Here is a 19782-nt window from a genome sequence, read left to right on the forward strand (position 1 = left end):
AACTTGTGGTGGATAAGCTTTTTGATGTGCTGCTGGATTCAGTTTGCCAGCATTTTATTGAGGGTTTTTGCATGAATGTTCATCAAGGACATTGGCCTGAAGTTTTCTTTTTTGTTGTGTCTCAACCAGGTTTTGGTATCAGGGTGATGCTGGCCTCATAAAACGAGTAAGGGAGGAGTCCCTCCTTTTCAACTGTTTGGAATAGTTTCAGAAGGAATAGTACCAGCTCCTCTTTGTACATCTGGTAGAATTTGGCTGTGAATCCATCTGGTCCCAGGCTTTTTTTTTTTTTTTTTTTTTTTTTGGTTGGTAGGCTATTAATTACCACCTCAATTTCAGAACTTGTTATTGGTCTATTCAGGGATATGATTTCTTTATTGTTTAGTCTTGGGAGGGTATATGTGTCCAGGAATTTATCCATTTTTTCTAGATTTTCTAGTTTATTTGCACAGAGGTATTTATAGTATTCTCTGATGATTGTTTGTATTTCTGTGGGGTCAGTGGTGATATCCCCTTTATTATTTTTATTGTGTCTATTTCATTCTTCTCTCTTTTCTTCTTTATTAGTCTAGCTAGTGGTCTATCTATTTTGTTAATTTTTTCAAAACAAACAGCTCCTGGATTCATTGATTTTTTTGAAGAGTTTTTCATATCTCTCTCTCTTTCAGTTCTGCTCTGATCTTAGTTATTTCTTGTCTTCTGCTAGCTTTTGGATTTGTTTGCTCTTGCTTCTCTAGTTGTTTTAATTGTGATATGAGGGTGTCAATTTGAGATCCTTCTATCTTTCCCTTGTGGGCATTTAGTGCTATAAATTTCCCTCTTAATACTGCTTTAGCTGTGTCCCAGAGATTCTGGTACATTGTCTCTTTTGTTCTCATTAGTTTCAAAGAACTTCTTGATTTCTGCCTTAACTTCATTATTTACTCTCATTCAGGAGCACGTTGTTCAATTTCCATGTAGTTGTGTGGTTCTGAGTGAGTTTCTTAATCCTGAGTTCTAATTTGACTACACTGTGGTCCGAGAGACTATTATTATCAGTCCTGAGTCAGTGGCTCTCAGGTGGGCTGCTGCAACACACTGCTCTTCCTTCCTCTTCATGGGTCATGCCAGCTGCCTAGCCAGTCCTGATGACAGAACCTGGATACCTCGGTTGCCAGTGCAAAATTCACCTGCTGTTTTGGTTTTTTTGGATGGGAGCCTCCCATTACCGCTGCTGCTTCTAGTCAGCCATCTTGGACCTGTGCACATAACTGTTTATATTATGTATCATTAACAAATTGTTATAGCTATTGTTAAATACTTTTGTCTTTTAACCTCTATATTATTAGAGTTACAAGTGATGTATGCACTATCATTATAATATTCAAGTATTCTAACTTTGACTATATTCCTTATAGTGAATGTTATACACATATTGTCATATTTTTAGTTATTGCTTTCATTTCTCTTTGATGAAATCCCTCTAGTGTTTCTTGTAAGTCAGGTATAGTGGTGATGAACGCCCATAATTTTTTCTCACCTGGGAAATTATTTACCTTTTCTTTATTTCTGAAGGACAGCTTTGCAAGGTATAATATTCTTGGTTGACATTTTTTTTTCTTTCAGCATTTAAAATATATCATCCCACTGTCTCCTGACCTGCAAAGTTTCTGATGAAAAATCCACTGACCATGTTATGATTGTTCCCTAGTATGCAATCAGTTGTTTTTATCTTACTACTTTCAAATTCTCTTTGTTGTTTACGTTTAAGAATTTGATTATACAAGACTTAAAGGTAAGACCTAAAAGCATAAAAACCCAAGAAGAAAACCTAAGCAATACCATTCAGGAGATAGGCATTGGCAAAGACTTCATGATTAAAACACCAAAAGTAATGGCAACAAAACCCAAAATAGACAAATGGGATCTAATTAAACTAAACAGCTTCTGCACAGCAAAAGAAATTATCATCAGAGTGAACAGGCAGCCTACAGAATGGGAGAAAATTTTTGCAATATATCCATCTGAAAAAGGGCTAATATCCAGAATCTACAAAGAACTTAAACAAATTTACAAGAAAAAAACAAACAACCCCATTAAAAAGTGGGCAAAGGATATGAACAGACACTTCTCAAAAGAAGACATTTATGCGGCCAACAAACATAGGAAAAAAAGTTCATTATCAGTGGTCATTACAGAAATGCAAATCAAAACCACAATGAGATACCATCTCATGCCAGTTAGAATGGCAATCATTAAAAAGTCAGGAAACAACAGATGCTGGAGAGGATGTGGAGAAATAGGAACATTTTACACTGCTGGTGGGAGTGTAAATTAGTTCAACCATTGTGGAAGACAGTGTGGCAATTCCTCAAAGATCTAGAACCAGAAATACCATAGGACCCAGCAATTCCATTACTGGGTATACACTCAAAGGATTATAAATCATTCTGCTATAAAGACACATGCACACATATGTTTATTGCAGTATTGTTCACAATAGCAAAGACTTGGAACCAACCCAAATGCCCCTCAATGATATATTGGATAAAGAAAATGTGGCACATATACACGATGGAATACTATGCAGCCATAAAAAAGGATGAGTTCATGTCCTTTGCAGGGACATGGATGACGCTGGAAACCATTATTCTCAGCAAACTAACACAAGGACAGAAAACCAAACACCGCATGTTTTCACTCAGAGAAGTGGGAGATGAACAATGAGAACACATGGACACAGGGAGGGGAACATCACACTACAGGGCTTGTGTGGGGGTGGAAGGATAGGGGAGGGATAGCATTAGGAGAAATACCTAATGTAGATGACGGGTTGATGGGTGCAGCAAACCACCATGGCTCATGTATACCTGTGTAACAAACCTGCACGTTCTGCACATGTATCCCAGAACTTAAAGTACAATTAAAAAAAGAAAGAAATTGATTATAATGTTTTTGGTGACTATCCATTTGTGTTTAATCTATTTTAGGCTATTTGAGCTTCATAGATCTGGATGTTTGTGTTCCTTCTCAAATTCAGGAATTCTTCTGTAGTTATGTTTTTAAATAGTTTTCTGTCCCATTCTTTTTCTATGCTCCTCTGGAACTTCATTACTCATATATTGTTCTGTTTGATTGTATCCCACAGGCTTTCTTTACTCTTTTTCATTTTTTCTTTTTGTTTCTCTAACTGGGTAATTTCAAATAACCTGTCTTTGAGTTCACTGATTTTTCTCTCCTGCTAGATCAAGTCTGCCATTAGAGTTCTCTGTGGAATTTTTTAGTTCAGACATTGTGTCCTTCAGCTCCACAATTTCTGTTTGGTTTTATTTTATACATTCTATCTTCTTGTTGAACTTCTCATTTTCTTCATGTGTTGTTTTCCTGATTTTGTTTAGTTGCCCATCTGTGTTCTCTTGTAGCTCACTAAGCTTCTTTAAGACAATGGTTCTTTGTCAGGCTATTCACAGATCTCCATTTCATTAGGGTTAGTTCCTGATGCTTTATTTTATTCTTTTAGTGGCATGACTTTTTCCTGATTTTTCATAATTGCTGTCTTTCATTGGTGTCTGTGCATTTGAAGGAACAGGCTCTTATTCCAGTCTTTACATACAAGCTTCAGCAGGGAACATCCATCATTACTCAGCCCATCAAGATATTCAGTTGGTAAGCCAATTGGTGAGGTCCACAGGTCAGGTAGGCTTACTGCTGAATCCTTGGTCAGGTTGGCCTGGATCCTGAGTCAGTGGGCAGGTGGGCCTGTTGCCTGTGTCCACAAATGTTGGCCTGAAGCCTGAGTATGCAGGGGCTGGCCTAGCACTTTGATGGGCCTGGAGCCTGAATCTGTAAGGGCCAGACTGGTACCTCAGTCTACTGAGGATGGCTTGGTGTTGGGACAGGCCTGAAGCCTGGATCTGCAAGTACCAGCTTTTTGCCTGGGTCTTCAGTGGACATACTAGAGTCTGTAGCCATCACTGCTACAGACAGTGCTACAGACAAAAGTTATTTGCCTGTAAGGGCAGTACTGGAGCCTGTACCCACTGGTGTTGGCCTGAAGCCTGGATCTGCCAGGGTGACCTGGTGCTAAGACAAGCTTGAAGTGTAGGTTCGTTGGGTACATCCTGGCACTTGGGTTCACTGGGTTGGGCCTGGTGACATGATTCTGAGGCAAAGTGAGGTCCTTACTTCATCCCCCTTTCCCAACACATTTCTCTGCACTATCCTGCTCAGGCTGGGGTGAGGGGTTATGCCAGTAATGTGAAACTGTCCTTCCTACCCTCTTTAATGCATCTTTTCTTTTTTATGTGCTCCAGCTAGATACTGTAATTTCTTATCTGGAATCCTTAGCTCTCGTGAACATATTTTTATGCATAGATGGTTGTTTCAACTGATGTTTCTGTGAAGGTGATATGGTTTGGCTCTGTCCCTACCCAAATCTCATCTCAAATTGTAATTCTCACATGTTGAGGGAGGACCTAGTTGGAGGAGACTGGATCATTAGGGTGGTTTCCCCCATGCTATTCTCATGATAGCGAGAGAGTTCACATGAGATCTCATGGTTTTAAAAGTGGCAGTTTAGGCTGCATTCATTCATTCTCTCTCTCTTTCTCCTGCTACCTTCTGAAGAAACTACTTGCTTCTCTTCCAACTTCTGCCATGATTGTAAGTTTCCTGAGGCCTCCCTAGCCATGTGGAACTGTGAGTCAATTAAACTTCTTTCCTTTTTTTTCTTTTTCTTTTCTTTTATTTTATTATTATTATACTTTAAGTTTTAGGGTACATGTGCACAATGTGCAGGTTTGTTACATATGTATACATATGCCATGTTGGTGTACTGCACCCATTAACTCGTCATTTAGCATTAGGTATATCTCCTAATGCTATCCCTCCCCCCTCCCCCACCCCACAATAGTCCCCAGAGTGTGATGTTCCCCTTCCTGTGTCCATGTGTTCTCATTATTCAATTCCCACCTATGAGTGAGAACATACGATCTTTGGTTTTTTGTCCCTGCGATAGTTTGCTGAGAATGATGATATCCAGTTTCATCCATGTACCTACAAAGGACATGAACTCATCATTTTTTATGGCTGCATAGTATTCCATGGTGTATATGTGCCACATTTTCTTAATCCAGTCTATCGTTGTTGGACATTTGGGTTGGTTCCAAGTCTTTGCTATTGTGAATAGTGCCACAATAAACATAACGCGTGCATGTGTCTTTATACCAGCATGATTTACAGTCCTTTGGGTATATACCCAGTAATGGGATGGCTGGGTCAAATGGTATTTCTAGTTCTAGATCCCTGAGGAATCGCCACACTGACTTAAACGATGGTTGAACTAGTTTACAGTCCCACCAACAGTGTAAAAGTGTTCCTATTTCTCTACAACCTCTCCAGCACCTGTTGTTTCCTGACATTTTAATGATCGCCATTCTAACTGGTGTGAGATGGTATCTCATTGTGGTTTTGATTTGCATTTCTCTGATGGCCAGTGATGATGAGGATTTTTTCATGTGTTTTTTGGATGCATAAATGTCTTCTCTGGAGATGTGTCTTTTCATATCCTTTGCCCACTTTTTGATGGGGTTGTTTGTTTTTTTTCTTGTAAATTTGTTTAAGTTCTTTGTAGATTCTGGATATTAGCCCTTTGTCAGACGAGTAGGTTGCAAAAATTTTCTCCCATTTTGTAGGTTGCCTGTTCACTCTGATGATCGTTTCTTTTGCTGTGCAGAAGCTCTTTAGTTTAATTAGATCCCATTTGTCAATTTTGGCTTTTGTTGCCGTTGCTTTTGGTGTTTTAGACGTGAAGTCCTTGCCCATGCCTATGTCCTGAATGGTATTGCCTAGGTTTTCTTCTAGGGTTTTTATGGTTTTAGGTCTAACATTTAAGTCTTTAATCCATCTTGAATTAATTTTTGTATAAGGTGTAAGGAAGGGATCCAGTTTCAGCTTTCTACATATGGCTAGCTAGTTTTCCCAGCACCATCTATTAAATAGGGAATCCTTTTCCCATTGCTTGCTTTGTCAGGTTTGTCAAAAATCAGGTAGTTGTAGATATGCAGCATTATTTCTGAGGGCTCTGTTCTGTTCCATTAATCCATATCTCCGTTTTGGTACCAGTACCATGCTGTTTTGGTTACTGTGGCCTTGTAGTATAGTTTGAAGTCAGGTAGCCTGATGCCTCCAGCTTTGTTCTTTTGGCTTAGGATTGACTTGGCGATGCAGGCTCTTTTTTGGTTCCATATGAACTTTAAAGTAGTTTTTTCCAATTCTGTGAAGAAAGTCATTGGTAGCTTGATGGGGATGGCATTGAATCTATAAATTACCTTGGGCAGTATGGCCATTTTCACGATATTGATTCTTCCTATCCATGAGCATGGAATGTTCTTCCATTTCTTTGTATCCTCTTTTATTTCCTTGAGCAGTGGTTTGTAGTTCTCCTTGAAGAGGTCCTTCACGTCCCTTGTAAGTTGGATTCCTAGGTATTTTATTCTCTTTGAAGCAATTGTGAATGGGAGTTCACTCATGATTTGGCTCTCTGTTTGTCTGTTATTGGTGTATAAGAATGCTTGTGATTTTTGTACATTGATTTTGTATCCTGAGACATTGCTGAAGTTGCTTATCAGCTTAAGGAGATTTTGGGCTGAGACAATGGGGTTTTCTAGATATACAATCATGTCGTCTGCAAACAGGGACACTTTGACTTCCTCTTTTCCTAATTGAATACCCTTTATTTCCTTCTCCTGCCTAATTACCCTGGCCAGAACTTCCAACACTATGTTGAATAGCAGTGATGAGAGAGGGCATCCCTGTCTTGTGCCAGTTTTCAAAGGGTATGCTTCCAGGTTTGCCCATTCAGTATGATATTGGCTGTGGGTTTGTCATAGATAGCTCTTATAATTTTGAGATACATCCTATCAATACCTAATTTATTGAGAGTTTTTAGCATGAAGCGTTGTTGAATTTTGTCAAAGCCTTTTCTGCATCTATTGAGATAATCATGTGGTTTCTGTCTTTGGTTCTGTTTCTATGCTAGATTACATTTATTGATTTGCGTATGTTGAACCAGCCTTGCATCCCAGGGATGAAGCCCATTTGATCATGGTGGATAAGCTTTTTGATGTGCTGCTGGATTTGGTTTGCCAGTATTTTATAGAGGATTTTTACATCAATGTTCATCAAGGACATTGGTCTAAAATTCTCTTTTTTTGTGTGTGTCTCTGCCCAGCTTTAGTATCAGGATGATGCTGGCCTCCTAAAATGAGTTAGGGAGGATTCTCTCTTTTTCTATTGATTGGAATAGTTTCAGAAGGAATGGTACCAGTTCCTCCTTGTACCTCTGGTAGAATTCGGCTGTGAATCCATCTGGTCCTGGACTCTTTTTGGTTGGTAACCTATTGATTATTGCCACAATTTCAGATCCTGTTATTGGTCTATTCAGAGATTCAACTTCTTCCTGGTTTAGTCTTGGGAGGGTGTATGTGTCGAAGAATTTATCCATTTCTTCAAGATTTTCTAGTTTATTTGTGTAGAGGTGTTTGTAGTATTCTCTGACGGTAGTTTGCATTTCTGTGGGATCGGTGGTGATATTCCCTTTATCATTTTTTATTGCATCTATTTGATTCTTCTCTCTTTTCTTCTTTATTAGTCTTGCTAGCAGTCTATTAGTTTTGTTGATCTTTTCAAAAAACCAGCTCCTGGATTCATTAATTTTTTGAAGGGTTTTTTGTGTCTCTATTTCCTTCAGTTCTGCTCTGATTTTAGTTATTTCTTGCCTTCTGCTAGCTTTTGAATGTGTTTGCTCTTGCTTTTCTAGTTCTTTTAATTGTGATGTTAGGGTGTCAATTTTGGATCTTTCCTGCTTTCTCTTGTGGGCATTTAGTGCTATAAATTTCCCTCTACACACTGCTTTGAATGTGTCCCAGAGATTCTGGTATGTTGTGTCTTTGTTCTCATTGGTTTCAAAGAACATCTTTATTTCTGCCTTCATTTCATTATGTACCCAGTAGTCATTCAGGAGCAGGTTGTTCAGTTTCCATGCAGTTGAGCGGTTTTGAGTGAGTTTCTTAATCCTGAGTTCTAGTTTGATTGCACTGTGGTTTGAGAGACAGTTTGTTATAATTTCTGTTCTTTTATATCTGCTGAGGAGTGCTTTACTTCCAACTATGTGGTCAATTTTGGAATAGGTGTGGTGTGGTGCTGAAAAAAATGTATATTCTCTTGATTTGGGGTGGGGAGTTCTGTAGATGTCTATTAGGTCCGCTTGGTGCAGAGCTGAGTTCAATTCCTGGGTATCCTTGTTAACTTTGTGTCTCGTTGATTTGTCTAATGTTGACAGTGGGGAGTTAAAGTCTCCCATTATTATTATGTGGGAGTCTAAGTCTCTTTGTAGGTCACTCAGGACTTGCTTTATGAATCTGGGTGTTCCTGTATTGGGTGCATATATATTTAGGATAGTTGGCTCTTCTTGTCGAATTGATCCCTTTACCATTATGTAATGGCCTTCTTTGTCCCTTTTGATCTTTCTTGGTTTAAAGTCTGTTTTATCAGAGACTAGGATTGCAACCCCTGCCTTTTTTTGTTTTCCATTTGCTTGGTAGATCTTCCTCCATCCCTTTATTTTGAGCCTATGTGTGTCTCTGCATGTGAGATGGGTTTCCTGAATACAGCACACTGATGGGTCTTGAGTCTTTATCCAATTTGCCAATCTGTGCCTTTTAATTGGAGCATTTAGCCCATTTACATTTAAAGTTAATATTGTTACGTGTGAATTTGATCCTGTCATTATGATGTTAGCTGGTTATTTTGCTCGTTAGTTGATGCAGTTTCTTCCTAGCCTTGACGGTCTTTACAATTTGGCATGTTTCTGCAGTGGCTGGTACCGGTTGTTCCTTTCCATGTTTAGTGCTTCCTTCAGGAGCTCTTTTAGGGCAGGCCTGGTGGTGACAAAATCTCTCAGCATTTGCTTGTTTGTAAAGTATTTTATTTCTCCTTCACTTATGAAGCTTAGTTTGGCTGGATATGAAATTCTGGGTTGAAAATTCTTTTCTTTAAGAACGTTGAATATTGGCCCCCACTCTCTTCTGGCTTGTAGAGTCTCTGCCGAGAGATCCGCTGTTAGTCTGATGGGCTTCCCTTTGTGGGTAACCCGACCTTTCTCTCTGGCTGCCCTTAACATTTTTTCCTTCATTTCAACTTTGGTGAATTTGACAATTATGTGTCTTGGAGCTGCTCTTCTCGAGGAGTATCTTTGTGGCATTCTCTGTATTTCCTGAATCTGAATGTTGGCCTGCCTTGCTAGATTGGGGAAGTTCTCCTGGATAATATCTTGCAGAGTGTTTTCCAACTTGGTTCCATTCTCCCCGTCACTTTCAGGTACGCCAATCAGATGTAGATTTGGTCTTTTCACATAGTCCCATATTTCTTGGAGACTTTGTTCGTTTCTTTTTATTCTTTTTTCTCTAAACTTCCCTTCTTGCTTCATTTCATTCATTTCATCTTCCATCACTGATACCCTTTCTTCCAGTTGATCGCATCAGCTCCTGAGGCTTCTGCATTCTTCACGTAGTTCTCCAGCCTTGGCTTTCAGCTCCATCAGCTGCTTTACGCACTTCTCTGCATTGGTTATTCTAGTTATACATTTGTCTAATTTTTTTCAAAGTTTTTAACTTCTTTGCCTTTGGTTTGAATGTCCTCCTGTAGCTTGGAGTAGTTTGATCGTCTGAAGCCTTCTTCTCTCAGTTCGTCAAAGTCATTCTCCGTCCAGCTTTGTTCCGTTGCTGGTGAGGAACTGTGTTCCTTCGGAGGAGGAGAGGCGCTCTGCTTTTTAGAGTTTCCAGTTTTTCTGCTCTGTTTTTTCCCCATCTTTGTGGTTTCATCTACTTTTGGTCTTTGATGATGGTGACGTACAGATGGGTTTTTGGTGTGGATGTCCTTTCTGTTTGTTAGTTTTCCTTCTAACAGACAGGAACCTCAGCTGCAGCTCTGTTGGACTTTGCTAGAGGTCCACTCCAGAGCCTGCTTGCCTGGGTATCAGCAGCGGTGGCTGCAGAACAGCAGTGGCTGTAGAACAGCAGATATTCGTGAACCACAAATGCTGCTGCCTGATCGGTCCTCTGGAAGTTTTGTCTCAGAGGAGTACCCAGCCGTGTGAGGTGTCCGTCTGCCCCTACTGGGGGATGCCTCCCAGTTAGGCTGCTCGGGGGTCAGGGAACCACTTGAGGAGACAGTCTGCCCGTTCTCAGTTCTCCAGCTGCGTGCTGGGGGAACCACTACTCTCTTCAAAGCTGTCAGACAGGGACATTTGAGTCTGCAGAGGTTACTGCTGTCTTTTTGTTTGTCTGTGCCCTACCCCCAGAGGTGGAGCCTACAGAGGCAGGCAGGCCTCCTTGAGCTGTGGTGGGCTCCACCCAGTTTGAGCTTCCCGGCTGCTTTGTTTACCTAAGCAAGCCTGGGCAATGGCGGGCACCCCTCCCCCAGCCTCACTGCCACCTTGCAGTTTGATCTCAGACTGCTGTGCTAGCAATCAGCAAGACTCCGTGGGCACAGGACCCTCCAAGCCAGGTGTGGGATATAATCTCCTGGTGTGCCGTTTTTTAAGCCTGTTGGAAAAGCGCAGTACTAGGGTGGGAGTGACCTGATTTTCCGGGTGCCGTCTGTCACCCCTTTCTTTGACTAGGAAAGGGAATTCCCTGACCCCTTGTGCTTCCCCAGTGAGGCAATGCCTCGCCCTGCTTCGGCTTGCGCACAGTGCACTGCACCCACTGTCCTGCACCCACTGTCTGACACTCCCTAGTGAGATGAACCCGGTACCTCAGATGGAAATGCAGAAATCACCCACCTTCTGCGTCGCTCATGCTGAGAGCTGTAGACTGGAGCTGTTCCTATTCGGCCATCTTGGCTCCCTACCAACTTCTTTCCTTTATAAATTACCTAGTTTCATGTAGTATCTTTATAGCACTGTGAAAACAGACTAATACAGAGAGGTGTGCATTGGAAACTCCTATTCTCCCATCATGCTATCATCATTCCTCTTGTCTAGTAGTTTCACTGCTGATTATCAAATGTTTTCCATGAACAAAGCAGACTGTGGATAGCTACTCAACTGGAATACCTATTATTTACATAACACCCTTCTATAACATTAATATGTCACTGCTGATCTCAATGAAAGTTTTCAAATCCATATGTCCTGTAAAATTAAATCAACGAAACACTACTTCTCCCAGTGCTTCTGTTTTCAATGATAAATATAACCAAATGTTGCCAAAGTCATCTCCACATATATATGTAGCACACATAAGCAAGGGTTCATATATACTCTGAATTAGTAGTTTAATACAAGAATAAACCAAAGTATCTACATATTTTTGTACAGATATTTGACATATTTGTAAATGCTATTGTAAACATATGCCACTGATATTATATAACATTTGATAGCATCATTTGATGACAGAATTTTACTTTCACTGTGCTTTCTCTCAATATAATTACTTTCACTGGCTTTTCAGTTTGTTTTATAAGAATATCTGGAAGAAATGCATTTGGCCACAAATATCAACAAACCCAATATTGTTTTTAAAAATAAAGTTTTATTTGTATTATAAAGCAAGAAGTCCAGAAATAGGCTATGTAAATATTAATTCAAGACTCAACAATGTCAAAACTCAGGTCTTTAGGATTCTCTTGAACATCTTTTCTTTTTGCTATATCATGGTCAGAAAATGACTACTGCAAATTTAATTACCCCCATCTGTATTCCAAAATGTATAAGAATAAAAATGGGGAGGATAGCAAAGAGGCTCTCCTTTATTATCAAGGATTACTTCAGTTTACTCTTTAAGAGTATTCACTTACAGTTCAAGTGAATTTAAGGATTAATTAATACAGCTGGCAATAATTTATACAACAACTACTGGAAATGTATATCGCCTCATATGGAAAGTGTCAAACCTTTTTTACTTGTATAAAGAATAGCTTTGCTTTGTTAGGTGGAAACAGAGTCATTTTGTTGTTGTGTAAAAGGAAACAGAAGCTGACTAATAAAAGGAGTGTATTGGCTGTGGCCCTTTCCACCCCCTAGTGCTGCTGGGCCTGCAGGTCTCTGTTCCACAGTTTGTTAAAGTTGTTAAGAATAAGGCCTGCTTTAAGAGATACCAAGTGAAATTTAGAAGACGAGGAAAGGGTAAAACTGAATACCATGCTTGGAAACACTTAGTGATACAGGATAAAAGTAAATACAAAACACCCAAATACAGGATGATAGTTCGTGTAACAAACAGAGATATCATTTGTCAGATTGCTTATGCCTGTATAGACAGGGATATAATAGTCTGTGCAGCATATGCACACAAACTGCCAAAATATGGTGTGAAGGTTGGCCTGACAAATTATGCTGCAGCGTATTGTACTGGCCTGCTGCTGGCCTGCAGGCTACTCAATAGGTTTGGCATGGACAAGACCTATGAAGGCCAAGTGGAGGTGACTGGTGATGAATAAAATGTGGAAAGCATTGATGGTCAGCTGGGTGCCTTTACCTGCTATTTGGATGCAGGCCTTGCCAGAACTACCACTGGCAATAAAGTTTTTGGCACCCTGAAGGGAGCTGTGGATGGAGGCTTGTCCATCCCTCACAGTACCAAATGATTCCCTGGTTATGATTCTGAAAGCAAGGAATTTAATGTAGAACTACACGGGAAGCACATTGTGGGCCAGAATGTTGCAGAATGTTGCAGATTACATGTAAGATGAAGATAATTACAAGAAACAGTTCTCTCAATACATAAAGAACAGAGTAAACTCCAGACATGATGGAGATGTATAGGAAAGCTCATGCTGCTATACGAGAGAATCCAGTCTATGAAAAGAAGCCCAAGAAAGAAGTTAAAAAGAAGAGGTGGAATCATCCCAAAATATCCCTTGCTCAGAAGAAAGATCGGGTAGCTCTAAAGAAGGCAAGCTTCCTCAGAGCTCAGGAGCGGGCTGCTGAGAGCTAAACCAAACAATTTTCTATGAAGATTTTCAGATAAAGACAATAAAAGTATGTACAGAAAAAAAAATGGAGTGTACCATGTTAGTTACCGATTTATTCCTCTGCCTCCACATTTATCCTCCTTGGCCTAGGTTTTACTGGATCTGGACCCTGTACAAATTTCTTTTCCCAGCTTGTCTAATATTAGTTGGCAAGAGAGGGCACCAGATGGACATTGTATGTCATGGTAAAGGAAGGGGTTTCACTTCCTAATTCTAGTGTATTTTCTTCCTTCTGTGGTGTGCCTGCTAGTGACATGCTGGAGGCCCATTGAGTTTCTCAGGAACCCTCAAGGACAGCTTCCTGTAGACAAGCCCCAATCTGCCATTACTTCAGTTGATAACTACATACAGATAAACTCTGGTCCACTGACTCCAGTGAACTTCTTTGCCACCCAGTGAACCATAGCTATACCCTCTCCAGTGAGATCTCAATCTTAGGAGCAGGAGGTGATTCTTCCAAGTTCTTAGTGTATTTCTTGCCCTTCTCTCTCTCTGTTTCTCATTCTCTTTACCCAGTCCCACTAAAGACAGTACATTTGTAGAGGCTTCCTACATAAGCTGTTTTAGTATAGAGTCTAGTTTTCCATTATAAGTAGTTGACCATTTTTAACTAATTTTTTAATATTAAATTATCAACATTCACATTATTGGTGTGCTTTCTATCTCTTGACTGAATCTTATCAGATGTACAAGGAACATTCACCAGGTTGTGCCCTCTGGACCACATGAGTCTGTCAAACTTACCAGGCAGCTGCTCAGACTGGTAAAATGCAGAAGGCTCTTCCTTTGAAAATGGCCAATGTTCCCAGGGGAAAGACAATTCCAAAGACAAGAGGTATTTGTTTCTATTGCTCTTCTGATAAATACCACAAATTTAGTAGCTTAAAATAACATACATTTATTAATCACATTGGAAAGTCTCTTTTACCATGTCAAATAACATATGCACAAGTTCCAGGGATTAGGATATGAACATAGTTAGGGGGATATAATTCTACCACAGTAAGCAGTCTAGCCCACAAAGATTCATTCATCTCACATTCAATGCATTCACCCCATCCTAATATTCCCAAGAGTCTTAACTCATTACAACAGCAGCTCAAAGTCTGAAATCTAATCTAAATCTCATCAGCTCAAAGAACCCAAATTCACATCATCTGAAAAATAAAAATCAGATATGGATGAAATTCTGGATATGATCCATCTAGGGCAAAATTCATCTCCATCCGTAGACTTGCAAAACTAGAAAACAAGTTAACAGCTGTCAAAATACAAGATGGAATAAGTGTAGAACACCAGACAAACATTTCCATTCAAAAAAGAAAAAATGGGAAGAAAAAGAAATCAGCCATCTCAAGCAATCTCAAAACCCTGTAAGGAAAACTCCATTGAGTTTCAAGGCCTAGGAATAACCTGTGTGGTTCACAGCTTCACTCTCAGAGAATAGGATGGCTCTGACTTTGGAGTCAATCTTCCTTTTTCATGAACAGTAGCATTGCTTTCAGTGTAAGTAGTTTCATCAGCCTGCTTCCTGCCTTTAGAATTCCAGAGTCTCAATAGTCTTTCATGTATCCTTCTTTCTGTCCCTTTCATTCCAAGCTGGCAGTGCTGCTATTGATATGAAATCTCATGAACATTTTGAGTCTCCTACATCTGTCATGGGAATTCACTCCACACAGCAGCTCCTCTACAGGTCTTTCCTAGATAACGCGGTCTATTTTTGGCCTCTTCAGAGATGGCTGAAGGGATCCATGAGTCATACACCTGATTTCTTCAAAGAGCTTCTGTGTGACTGAATACTCTGGCTCTAGATCCTTCCAAGGCACTAGCAAAAGATAATTCAACCACAACCTCAGCTTTCTCCCCAGAACTCGCTTTCCTGAAAGTGAATCTTCGAATTTGAGTGTCTTTTTCAAATTGGATAGGTTGGAAATTTCCCACATCATCAAGTCCTGGTTTCTTTTGGCTTAACAGTTCTTCCTTCAATTTGTGCTTTTCCTCTCACATTTTACTATAAGCAGAAAGAAGAAACCTCAGCACACCTTCAACACTTGGCAGTCTCCTTATCCAAATCCAAGGACATTCCTTACAAAGTCTAGTTTCCACATAATCATGTAGGACACAATTTAGCTACACTTTCTACCACTCTATAACAAGAATCCCCTTTCCCATAGTTTCAAATGTCTTCCTCATTTTCTTCTGATCCTTCACTAGCAGTAAGCATCTTCAACGTCCATATTTCTACCAACAGTCTGTTTAGGATAATTTACTTTTTAGAGATATGAATAAATTAGTCTTATTTTCTTATAGTAGATGTTTTGAACCTCATTTAATAGTTCCTTGTTTCCTTGTGGAGAACAGAGCTACAGAATTTTATTTCACCTACTTCCACTCAGTTATCTCTCTTCCTCTTTGGAGTTTAGTTTGCCCTTTTTATTTTCTATTTCCTAAGTGTGAAAGCTGAGTACGCTGATTTTACATCTTTTTTCTTTTCTAATATAAGCATTAATTCTATATATTACCCACTAAATACAAGACTTTATCCTACAAATGTCGATATGCTATGTTTTCATTTTCACATAGCTTTAAATATTTTCTGATTTTCCTCATAATTTCCTCTTTCACCTATGGTTTATTTGGAAGTATGCTGCTCAATTTCCAAATTATAATAATTTTCCAGACATTTTTCTGTGATTTATTTTTTGTAGACACTGTTGTGATCACAGAGTATATTTTCTATTATTTCAATACTTTAAATATATTAAAACTTGTTTTATTAATAGAAATGTTCTATCTTGGTAAATGTTCTATGTGCATGTAGAAATATGTGTATTATGCATATTTAAACACATTGGGTGGCATGTTCTATAAGTGCTTATTAGGTCACACTTGGCTAATAGTCCTGTTCAATCTTCTATAACCTCACTGAGGTCTCGCTCTATCAATTATTGAGACCAGAGTAGTGAAATAGCTAGCTATAATTGTTAATTCTTTATTTCTCCATTCTGTTTTGTCAGTTGTTCCCTCAAGCAATATGAATCTCTATACATGCATATACCTTTAGCATTACAGTGTCTTCTCAATGATCTCTTTCTTTTTCATTATGAAATATCCCTCTTTATCTCTAGTAATACTCTTTATTCTTATATGTATTTTATCTGATACTAATATAGCCACTACAGCATTTTTACTGATGCTTGCACGATATATCACTTTTCATGCTTTTACTTGTAGCCCATGGGTATCTACATATTTAAAGTATATTAATTAGAAATAGCACGGTTGTATCATGCTTTTATATTTTATATTAGTTATCAGCAGAAGAGGACATAGAAGTATTACAAAATCCTAGGGTTGCGTGCTCTTATTCTCATATTGGTACTTTCCAGAGGCTTTCTAAAGCACCCCAGTTTGCAACAAACACTTCAAGTATTATCTGATCTGCTGACTCATAAGGCCTGAATGAAAAAGTAGCTTGCAATGCAGCCTAAACCTACTATAGAGCTTTGTCTTCCTCTGGTTCCCACTCAAAACCGCACACTTATCAGTATCTCAGTAGAAAGGCCAAAGTAACACACCCAAATGCAATATATATTATCTCTAAAACCCAGAAAGACCTGCCAAGAGTTGTAACTCTTTTTCATGGTAGATGGTGGAAGGAATGGCAACTTGTCTTTCACCTTGGAGGGGATATTTTGACATTATCCAGGCCACTGGACCCCAGAAACTTCACTGCAGTAAGAGGCCCCTGAAATTTCATGGGGTTTATCTTCCATTATCCGGTTTACAAGATTCTTCCTACTTACAGCTATTCAAATCTAATCGGCATAATGCCATCAATATACCAGACCATGTTGTTTTGCACCAGTAAAAATGCTATATCTGAGATAGCAGCTGCAGTCTCTATCACCACCATCTAATTAAGTCTATAATGATCCACAGTCACCTCCCAAAATTAATCTGACTTCTGCACAGCTCACATAGGCAAATTACATAGAGATGTGATAACTATCTCTACTCCTGAGTCTTCCAAGTCTCTGGTGGTGGCAATAATCTATGCAATTCCCCAGAAATTCAGTATTGTATCTGGCTTTATACATTATCAAGGGAGAAATTTCCACAATATTGTTAAAATGGCCATACTGCCCAAATAAATTTATAGACTCAATGCTATTTCTATTAAAGTAATACTGACATTCTTCAGAGAACTAGGGAAAACTAAAATTCAGATGGAACCAGAAAAGAGCCTGAAAAGCCAAGGCAATCTTAAGCAAAAAGAAAAAAGCTAGAGGCATTATGATACCCAACTTCAAATTATAGTCCAGGCCTACAGTAACCAAAACAGCATGATACTGGTACAAAAGAATAGTCACACAGACCAACAGATCAGAATAGAATACCCAGAAATAGGACCAAACACCTACAACTATCTGATCTTCAACAATCTTGACAAAAACAAGCAATGGGGAAAGGATTTTCTATTCATTAAATGGTGCTGAGATAACTGGCTAGTCATATGCAGAAGACTGAAACTGGGCCCCTTCTTTACACCATGTACAAAAATTAACTCAAGATAGATTAAAGACTTAAATTTTAAAATTCATATGGAACCAAAAAAGAGCCTGCATAGCCAAAGCAAGACTAAGCAAAAAGAACAAACCTAGAGGCATCACACTACCTGATTTCAAACTATACTTTAAGGCCAGAGTCACCAAAACAGCATGGTACTGGTATAAAAACAGGCACATAAACCAATGAAACAGAATAGAGAACCCAGAAATAAACCCAAATACTTATAGCCAACTAATATTCAACAAACAAAAACATAAAGTGGTGAAAGGACACCCTTTTCAACAAATGGTGCTAGGATAATTGCCTAGCCATATGTAGAGAATGAAATTGGATCCAATCTCTAACTTTATACAAAAATCAACTCAAGATTGATTAAGGACTTAAATTTAAGACCTGAAACTAAAAATTCTAGAAGATAACATTGGAGGAACCCTTCTAGATATTGGCTTAGGCAAGGATTTTATAACCAAGAACCCAAAAGCAAATGCAATTTTAAAAAAAGTAAATAGGTCAGGCACGGTGGCTCACACCTGTAATCCCAGCACTTTGGGAGGCTGAGATGGGCGGATCATGAGGTCAAGAGATGGAGACCATCCTGGCCAACATGGTGAAACCCTGTCTCTACTAAAAATACAAAAAATTAGCTGGGGGTAGTGGCCTGTAGTCCCAGCCTACAGTCCCAGCTACTCGAGAGGCTGAGGCAGGAGAATCACTTGAAACTGGAAGGCGGAGGTTGCAGTGAGCCGAGATCATGCCACTGCACTCCACCCTGGGCAAAAAGAACAAAACTCTGTCTCAAAAAAAAAAAAAAAAAAAAAAAAAAAGTAAATAACTGGGACTTAAACTAAGGAGCTTTTGTGTGGCAAAAGGAACAGTAAACAGAGTAAACAGACAACCCAGAGAGTGGGAGAAAATCTTCACACTCTATACAATTGACAAAGGACTAATATCCAGAATCGACAAAGAAAACAAACAAGTCAGTAAGCAAAAAACAAATAATCCCATCAAAAAGTGAGCTAAGGACATAAATAGAAAATTATCAAAAGAAGATATACAAATGGCCAACAAACATGAAAAAATGCTCAACATCACTAATGATCAGAGAAATGCAAATCAAAACCACAATGTGGTACCACTTTACTCCTACAATAATGGCCATAATCAAAAAATCAAAAAATAATAGATGTTAGCATGGATGTGGTGAACAGGGAATACTTCTACACTGCTGGTGGGAATGTAAACTGGTACAACCACTATGAAACACAGTGTGGAGATTCCTTAAAGAACTAAAAGCAGATCCACCATTTGATCCAGCAATCCCATTATCGGTATCTACCCAGAGGAAAAGAAGTCACTATACAAAGAAGATATTTGCACATGCATGTTTATAGCAGTACAATTCACAACTGCAAAACCATGGAACCAACCCAAATGCCTATGAATCAACGAGTGGAAAAAGAAACTCTGGTATATATAAACTTACTCATGTAACCAAACACCACCTATAACCCAATAACTTATGAAAAAATAAAAAATTTTTTAAATCACGAGATACCATCTAACACAAGTCATAATGGAAGAGACAGAGACTCCCACACAATAATAGTGGGAGACTTTAACACCCAACTGTCAATATTAGACAGATCAATGAGACAGAAAATTAACAACCATATCCAGGACTTAAACTCACCTCCGGACCAAGCAGACCTAATAGACATCTACAGAACTCTCCACCCCAAATCAACAGAATACACATTTTTTTCAGCACCACAACGTACTTATTCAAAAATTGACCACATAATTGGAAGTAAAACACTCCTCAGCAAATGCAAAAGAACAGAAATCATAACAAACTCTCTCTAAGACCACGGTGCAATCAAATTAGAACCCAGGATTAAGAAACTCACTCAAACCCACGCAACTACATGGAAACTGAACAACCTGCTCCTGAATGACTACTGGGTAAATAACAAAATGAAGGCAGAAATAAAGATGTTATTTGAAACCAATGAGAACAAAGACACATGTCCCAGATCTCTGGGACACATTTAAAGCAATGTATAGAGGGAAATTTATAGTACTAAATGCTCACAAGAGAAAGCAGGAAAGAACTAAAATCAACACCCTAACATCACAATTAAAAGAACTAGAGAAACAAGAGCAAACAAATTCAAAAGCTAGCAGAAGACAAGA

The 19782-nt window shown here is 39.0% G+C and overlaps 1 protein-coding gene and 1 pseudogene across 4 annotated transcripts in view; one reads left to right on the forward strand and one right to left on the reverse strand.

Annotated features, from left to right (window-relative positions):
• STPG2 (sperm tail PG-rich repeat containing 2) overlaps positions 1-19782 on the reverse strand; it is a 786467-nt gene that overhangs the window by 649975 nt on the left and 116710 nt on the right. The gene's annotated exons all lie outside the window — the stretch shown is intronic.
• Positions 12199-12993, forward strand: LOC129035389 (large ribosomal subunit protein uL18-like; annotated as a pseudogene).

This window comes from Pongo pygmaeus, chromosome 3, assembly GCF_028885625.2.
Source record: "Pongo pygmaeus isolate AG05252 chromosome 3, NHGRI_mPonPyg2-v2.0_pri, whole genome shotgun sequence".
Lineage (NCBI taxonomy): Eukaryota > Metazoa > Chordata > Mammalia > Primates > Hominidae > Pongo > Pongo pygmaeus.